The sequence below is a fragment of the Mercenaria mercenaria genome, unplaced genomic scaffold, assembly GCF_021730395.1.
Source record: "Mercenaria mercenaria strain notata unplaced genomic scaffold, MADL_Memer_1 contig_2025, whole genome shotgun sequence".
Classification (NCBI taxonomy): domain Eukaryota; kingdom Metazoa; phylum Mollusca; class Bivalvia; order Venerida; family Veneridae; genus Mercenaria; species Mercenaria mercenaria.
In genome coordinates, this window is record NW_026460055.1 from 6,826 (window position 1) to 16,360 (window position 9,535).

Here is a 9,535-nt window from a genome sequence, read left to right on the forward strand (position 1 = left end):
TAAAACTGCCCTACAAGATGGTACGTTTTGCTCAAAAGTTTTTGACTAGAGTTTTCGTGTAGGTCTGACACAAGTTTCATTTAGATCAGAATTCCATGTAAGCTCAGCACTCATAATATGAAGAGTTGCGAGCATAAGCCCCACCACACACAGTATACGTGTACATATCTCACCTAAAGGACCAATTTTGAAATGTAAACAAAGAAATTTAGATCGCGAAAATATGTGACAAAATTATGTGGTCCAATAACAAATTTATAAAAGGAATATTTATAGGGAAAAATACATTGTTTCTTTCTACACACTTAATGAGAGGGCAGTTTGATATTGGTACATGTACTTTTTTTTATTAAATAATCTTTTTGTAATCGATTTTTTTAAATTACACAAAATTTATTGTTTTTGTATGCTTTAACACGTTGTTTTTTTGTTGTTGTTTTTCTTATAAGAAAACTATTTTAGGCTACAAGAGTCTTCAATTGGCTTACAAACATCTATCAGTTACGGGCGATTTTTCAATGGAATAGCGTACAAAGCGGTAATTTTCTCTATATCTGAATAAATTTCTTACATTTTGGCATTAAAATTTCCCCCTATAATACGTCGTGCCAGTTGAAAAAGAAAACATTACAATCAGTTAGGATAGGCTAAATGCAAAAACGACAAGACTAAAATCTAGATTCAATCCGTCTTAGTCACTAAAATGTTTGCTGTTAAACTTCTTGCTTCCGCAAATTATCCTCACCTGTCATGAGAACGTTTTCATTGGCGAAGACAATATCCTTTTTCTTTCGTAGCGATGAACTCCGATTCATACCCGAATAAAAAGCAGCAATAGCAAACGCAGATAATATGAGAAAGCAAAACAGTTACCCAGTATGGTAGCCATATTTATTTATACACAGGTAACCGTTATTATTATTTTGTTCTAGTAGTGATATGTATAACAGTATGCGACGCACCAATTAATCTGCAAGCTAAGATAACGAGTTTGAAGCTGTGTTTGTACGTTCAGATTTTTGTTGTTGTTGTTTGTTTGTTTTGGGTTTTTTATTGTTTTATTAGTTTTTTGTTTTGTTTTGGTTTTTTGTTGTTGTTTTGTTTTTTAACGGTTCAGGTGAACAAAATGGTATTGCATATTATGAACTTTTCATTAGCAGTCAGTGTAAAAAGGAAATTTTAAAAATAAAATTGAAAAACTGGTTACCGTTATAACTTATTTTGTTATGTCAACCCAACTGTGCAAATAATCATAACTTACAATGCATTGAATTGAACTGGAGTTGTTCAATTTCAAGAACAACTCACAGTGGAGTGGTTTGTTATCTGGGTAATGTTTACAAATCAGAATGATTTCGGATAAATAATAAATTCAGCAACGTTCAATATATCGCCTCCATAATCATGACATACACTGTACACTGTAATATTTGTGTTTCGTCGCTGCGAGTTCGTTGTCCGACAGAGTCGCTGTCTTTCTATCTGACCTAACGTTGTATGGTATCATATGTTCTAAATGTTGCATATTGCAATACATTTTTTCGTATGAGATATAAGTTAATTTATGGAAAACACATTGTGTATGTAATTGTATCTATTGTTTTACAAAAAAGAAACCCAGACTCTAGGAAATTACTAACACAGCTTGCGAAATTACAAAAATCGCTGATGAAGAATTATGCAGTGTTTGTTGGATTAATCATGCTGCGCAACTTCATATCAAGGTTCTTCACCAGTACAACTTTGAACCAGTTCCTTCAAAGAGTACAAGGGTTGAACACACAAGATTTCTTCACTTTACCCTGAATAATGGAATTAACAAAAGGTCTTACACTGGTCGAAATGGTCACAGCCCATCCTTTATGGCAATATTAAGATACGGTTGTGCGTCCTAGCAACCATGAATCTATTCCTTCAAAAATTGTATGAGGAGTTAAATACACCAACTTTCTTCACAATGGCAAATTTTGTGAAATTAAGAAAGGCCATATTTCTAAATAAAATCCATTATTTATGGTCATCTTCATGTCAAGGTCCTTCATCTGTGAAACTTTCAAACATATCATTTCAATAGCGTTTGAGGAGTTGGACACACAATATTTTCCTCTATATTCTATATAGCAAACTACTAAAGGGTACAAATGCGGTAAAAGTGATCAGAGGAAAGGTTCCTTCTTTTGTGGTCATCTGCACATCAAGCTTGTTCATCTGTGAAAGCCTGAAGCAAACTGATCAATAGTATGGGAGAAGTTAGTCACACAAGATTTCGGGGCGTACGCACGTATGGACGTACAGACAGCAGCAACGCTACATGCATAAAAAGATAGTGCAGTAGATGTATTGATACAAGGCCCCCATTCTGATAAAGTAGAACTTAATCAAACTAAAGCAAATCATGATGATTTATTTTTCTAACACGATCCTCATTAATTGTTATATCAACATATAGCAAACTACCCATGCGCCCTCATGATTACATAACAATGCATCTGAAGTCCTGCCAATATTTTTAACTGATACGAGTGAAATATAGAAGCATGTATAATACTTTTTAAATATTCATTGCGTCAAATACCGCATAGTTTTAACAGTTGTTTAAGACGCACCCTAGAATAACTCCAGTATTCTTTCGAATGTCCATGGTGGCAAGTATACATGATTTGCATAAAATTATCTACTTACAAAGTAACAATGACATGAATATGGTCAACACTTACAAACTAACAGTGACATGAATATGGCCAAGACAATATTGTTAAATGTCTTAATAATGTCTTTTTGACTGAGTGTAGAATTATACACAGTAATTGAGGTATTAAGCTGAATCTAGATCACACTTTGTTGCCACTCCTATAGTATGTTTACAGACGATGTTTTGAACTGTCATCTTCCAGTATTTAACGCCGTGACTGTCTGATGTGATTAGCTATAATTCCATATGTTAACATAGCAAACGGACAAAATAACACAGATTTAAACAAGGTTATACTGTATGTTAACATAATGACATGTCAGTAGACAAGATAGTATAGCAAATAGACAAAATAACACAACCTTAAACAAATTAATATTATATGTTACCATAATGGCATGTCTGTTTGACAAGATAATATGATCAGTAGACAAGACAGTTCAGCAAACTGACAAAATAACACAGCTTAAAAGAAGTTAATACTGTATGTTAACATAATGAAACTATAGCTGATCACATCAGACAGTCCCGGCGTTCCATATAATTGCAGTATAGCCGTATTATGCCGATTTTCAGTGGGAGGAAAAAGCAGGTTACTGGGTTGTGGTGTATCTTTAAGGAGTTTTGATAACATTCACAATAGATAACGAAATTTATCTGTGACTGAGCGTTAGCGCGTTCCGTTTTGGACTTGAAGTGTCAGGTCAGTTTAGTTTTCTTTTAAAAATTGTATTTGATTTTTCAACTGCAGCATCGCAGATATATAATGTAAGTTAATTATGTTTCAACTTTCATTTGTGTATAAAAATGCTTGTGACAAACTTGGCAGATTTTATATATTAAAGACACTTATAGATCCTTCATAATATGTAAAGAATTAATATTATATACAGTCTTCTTTGGATGCTAATTTTGCCCCGAAATGATAGGTCTGCTCTGTCCGACAGAATAAGATGATGGATGCAAGTAAAATATACATTTATATATACCTATCACACTATCAACTATTTGTGGTAAAACAATAAAACAAAATCTTTTCTATTCTGTTTTACACCATATAGTTGTTTAATAATAACATCCTTCATCGATAACTCCTAAATATTCATAGTGCTGCCGCATTCTTTTGAAAATGTGTACACTTGTGTTGTATTTTGTCCGGTCCATTTTACAAGTTGTTATGCGTTGTACTAAATAATAGTTTGTTTAGTGATGAAATTGTAGCAAAACAATTTACAGCATTACTATTTTATGTTATTTGGATTATCTTGAAGTTTACATTGTTTTCCGAAGTCAATATCTAGAAATGAATAACAGCAAATGTGATTAAAATGTCAGAAAATAAATGGAAAATGAGGGCGGAAAATTAAAATATTTGGTAAAGGAAGCGGTATGTCGATAATCTGACATTTCTTTGTCTTGGCAATGTCATGGTCAAAGTAGAGTGCAAACAGGTTTCAGACCCATCTAGCAATAATGATATTTCGTAAGCAAACTTAATTTATATTCTACTCCGTCAATTACAGTTCCTTTTATTTTCTTACTCTTTTTAATTTTGATGGCTAAAATCTCTGCTCATGAAGTAAAAATGTACTGACTTATCGGGTCCCCTTGACGATAAATAGATAAGATTCTTTACTAACTCCACAGATAGGAGAGCATCATGGCAAAAGTATTCAAACAATAATCAATACAAATAAGTAAATTAAATACAAATATATACACATAGAGCATTAACATGACAAGATACAAACAAGTACAACTTATTTTTGAAGATAAGAAAAGCGAGAATATCAGCAACCGATATTAAAATGACCTAGATTTGTTTTTGTGCGGACAATATCAATTACAAGTACTATGTGCACATAAACTTAACTATATGTAGACAATATGACACAAGCTGGTAAAAATTTGGCGTTGACACCATATGGATGGATATCACCCTTCTATGCATGCCTTGTCAAAACGAAATCAGAAAGGGTAATCAATAGACAGCCTTCAAGTGATTCTTAATCCAGCATTTTTCATATGAACAATTCATAAACGAGTGACTTTTTAAACTATCATTTTATGGCATGCCTTTATCACATCTTATATGATTATATCATTATCGTTACAATATAAACCAGCCAGTAAGTCCACGATTTGATTCATAGCTGATTTCGATATGAACGTCTTAAAAGAACGTACACCACAGACCGCGTTTAGATTTGACCATAGGCAAACGGACTCATTCATTACGTGGGCAAAACAGAATTAAGTGTATTGTAAAATTGTCCGCAGTAAAATTGCATTATTTGCACCTCTCCGTATTATTAAGGAAATAGGTGACCTGGTTTAAGCTCCCCAGTGGTGGTTTTGCCACTGACCGTTCCAAGGCGGTGCCCCACTGTGTTCTTGTATTTGTTTGTTTTGTCCTTTTGTGTTTATGTTTGTGTATGGTGTGCAAGAGTTGTTCGTGTGTGTCTTTGGGGAGGCTGCGTTTTTCGAACGTGGCTTTCCCTGCTGGATATTCTTCCTTGTTTTTATGCTCACAATCGTGTTGTTCATGTTTGTGTATGGTGTGCAAGAGTTGTTCGTGTGTGTCTTTGGGGAGGCTGCGTTTTCTGAACGTGGCTTTCCCTGCTGGATATTCTTCCTTGTTTTTTATGGTCACAATCGTGTTGTTTATGTTTGTGTATGGTGTGCAGAGTTGTTCGTGTGTGTCTTTGGGGAGGCTGCGTTTTTTGAACGTGGCTTTCCCTGTTGGATATTCTTCCTTGTTTTTTTTTTTTTTTTTTGTTTTTTTTTTGTTACCAGGGTAAATTCAAATTAGTTGAATCGTAGCGATTGTTTGTATATTGTGTTTTAACTGCTACAATCTCAGTTCCGTTTACCTCTGTCCCTTCAAGTACATTTTTATCAAGGTTTGAAGTACATGACCCTCTTAAGGTATTTTATATTGAAAAAGAAGGAAAATACGAATATTTAACACTTTTCAGGGTTTTTTTTTTTTGTTTTGTTTTGTTTTTTTTTTGGGGTTTTTTTTTTTTTGTTATCCTTAGAAGTCGGCATAATTGATAGTTTTATTAGTATATGCATTAGCTTTCTAATAAAAGCTTTAAATGTATATGTCACGGGGGTCGTGTTTCCATGGTAACGCATTTTCTATCATTTTCAACAATTATGTATAAAAACGAGATTTTCGGCGGATTCAGTGCCATTCTGTTATTGACAAACATGGAATATATGGGTAATATGATTAGAAAAATACCAAGTCCTTTACATGGTACTAAAGTTTAGAGTAACCATGGCAACAGAGATGTTTAAAATAGCTTATATGTTGCTTTTTATCGTAATTTCTCATGCAAAAATAGTATGTAAAATTATCTTTCTTGTTAATATAGCATTATAACATCTTATTTCTATTTTCGTATGAACTGCATTGATTTAAACAAATTTCACAGCTTAAAATACTTATAGCAGTGCCCCTCGTCTGACATTTATATTGAAAAATCGTTCTGCATGTTGCTATTATTCTCATGGATATTGTTGAAATAAAAATAAAAAGCCGAAGTTGTGCTCCTTAAATGGACCAGTGTCAACACTTTTGATTTTTACAATAAGACATATAGGTCACGGGCTTCGTTTCCATGTTAACATCAATTTAATTCAAGACACCACAATTTTATACTGAAATTTGAACAATTTTAGAGCTTAGTTTTAGTGATTAAGTAACAAATTATGAACGGAATCTGGGGAATAGGTATAGCAAATCAAACTGCCCGATTTTTATTTGTAAATGGCCGCAATAAATTACCTTTCACCCAGCTATATTCTCAATCATATCAGTTACCATCATTCATTTTCTTACATTCCACATAACGTTTCAATATAATAACATAAAAGAAGCAAAATATTGATCATTATTCAGAGCAAAAGACTTATAAAAAGTATTTTACAAAAATGCTTGTTTATAAATTATAATTCAAATAAAGAAAATACACAGAATAACGTACTTTCAAAATAGAAGCTATTAATTTTGCGCGGCAACTGACACGTAATGTAATGACGTAAATGACATCAATTTAAGGCAAAACTGTTTTAAGCGCTACCTCCTTAAATGAAAGCAACTTATTAAGTACTTTTGTACCCGTAAAGCAATATGTTTTTGTTGTCGGTATTTCCTACTAATTGTCCAGAAAATAATGGACCTTTCACATCAGAAATGTTTATACACTGTTTAACTGTTATAAGCTGACACAGGTTTCCAAAGCATATCTGTTGCTCCAGCTGGAAAACGGAACGCTGTAATACTGACTTCCATGCTCCTTTGATTGGAAAATAAGAGGTTTCTACAAAAGCATTCATATAACTTATCAAATCATATTTTAGCAGGATCTTGAATATATCTGGCATAAACCCTAAGCACTGTCTTCCTGTACAATTGGTATACCGAAAATGCCTATGTATAAACATCTGTTTTGCTAAATATGTACCAGGTAGCCTTCAAATTTTAGCTTTTTTATAGTCTGTTGTTGTCGTTATGGAATGCAATCCAAGGGAAAACAGCTTTGTCATTATTTGCATGCAGCGGTAATCTTTGTATATATTTAACACAAAAACAATGAGCACGTTCAAGAATCAATGTAACAGAATTAATCATGTAATTCCATAATTCACAACCGTACAATGCTTTAGGCTGTACTATTGATTTATATATATTTGATAGGGTCATTGGGTTTAGGTCGTCTCCATTATTAATCCCGCTATTAGTTATACTAAGTAAAGTTCCCCGAAGCTTAGTGCTAGCTTTGTGAATGCTATCGTTTGAGAGTGAGTATTTATTAAGTGTTATACCAAGATGCGCATATTCGGTATCTCCTTTTATCGATTTTGTACCAATTGTCTTGTAGTATCAAATTCTGTCTTTGACTCGTTGTATACCACAACGGCACATTTAGTAGTATTATATCCAAATCGCCAATTAATATCAATCATTTTATCAAGGCCATGTTTCGAAAGTGATACAAGTACCATGTCATCTGCGACAGCTGGGCTGCTAATATTCATGTTATACATGCAAAATCTAAGTTTTGATTGTTCAAGTTCCAAAATTAGTCCATTGATGTATAGGAGGTAGAGCATAGGAGAGCTCTTCCTACCCTGTCTTGTTCCTTGTTTTATTTCGAACCAGTCTGAAATGAATGATTGGTTACGTACACAACTGCGCATATCCTACCCTGTCTTGTTCCTTGTTTTATTTCGAACCAGTCTGAAATGAATGATTGGTTACGTACACAACTGCGCATATCTGAGTACATATTGATAAAGCATCTCAAAGTTAAGGAGTCGATTTCACTTTCATGCATTTTGAACACTAAACCGTCGTGCCACGCCCTGTCAAAGGCTTGCTTATAGACGAGATAGCAAACGTATGCCTTACTATGATTTTCTTTGGCGAATAGTATTGCTTCACGTAGGCTGAAACAAGTCATGGTACATCCGAGATTCTTTTGAAAACCTCCTTGTTGTGGGCTTTGATAATATTTTAGTTTTTGACCGAAGAAGAACATTTTCAAAAAGCTTTAATACAGTGGATGTTAATGTAATTGCTCTATAATTGTTCGGGTCATTTTTCTTCTTTTTCCCGCCTTTATGCAAAGTTACTATAACTCCTTTGTTTATATCTGAAGGGATATCACCCGTATTTAACATCGCCGATAAAGGCCTTGAAATGGCCCAATATAATGAGTTCCCGCCATGAATTATATGTTCATAATATATTCCGTCGTGACCACACATTTTTCCACTTTTGCAAGTTTTCAACAAATCTTTGATAGTATTCGGCGTTATATGAACGATTTCAGATGATTTAACAGTATCTAAATGTGATTTTATATCACTATCATTAAAAGACCCGGAATTTCATTTTGCTCAGTTAGGTTCATTGTAATCATAAATAAAACGGGTATTCTAACCTATATATCTGCCCTTGAGAAATCTTGTTTGATCCCTATCAATAAGAATATCTAAAACCAACTTTAGTCCCTGAAGTTAACTTATATACAATGTTAAATAATGTGATCGGCCGCAAATTCTTTAGATATTGCTTTGGTTTATTCTCCTATGGAATGCAAGTAATAACACCTTGTTTTTATATAACAGAGTTGTATCTTCAAAAAGACAAAGTTGATAGCCCTAACTACAAAATTACCAAGTTTTAACCAAAATACTTTGAAAATGTTAGAAGTTAAACCATACGAGCCGGGACCCTTGTCGTTTTTCAATGATTTTAGGCTTTCTCAAACTTCTGCATATGAAAGGAGTCATTCTAGATTATTTTATTGATCATTATTTAGTATGGGATATTGGCATTTTCTAAAAGAAAATTTTCAGTTCTTATATCAGTGGGTGTATCTCCATTTGTATATAATTTATACTGTAAAACAATTCGGCTTCTTTTAAAATGTCTTGCTGTGAGTACACCGTATTTCCGTCATCTTTTTCTATAAAAGCCGGAATTGTTTTGTTAACATAGTCGAAGTACAGAGAATCTTTCTTTGCTCTATCAAGCATGCAAGTATTACATCCTCCAATATACGATTTATTTATGTAATTACCTTTCTTCAGTTGATAAAACAACGGATTGTTTAACAGAAAATATTTGAGACAAGCTTGGATGACTTGAAAACCCTTTAACATTCCAAAGAAGATGTTCAGGGTCAACATAAAAAACTTAAAAATGAAAAAAGAAAACAGACATTGATGAGAGAGGAAACACTCGCAAACCAAACACGGCCTTAAAAATCGAAAACGATCTTTTTTTCTGCTGATGTATAGCATCCAAGTTTCAGGTAAATATAT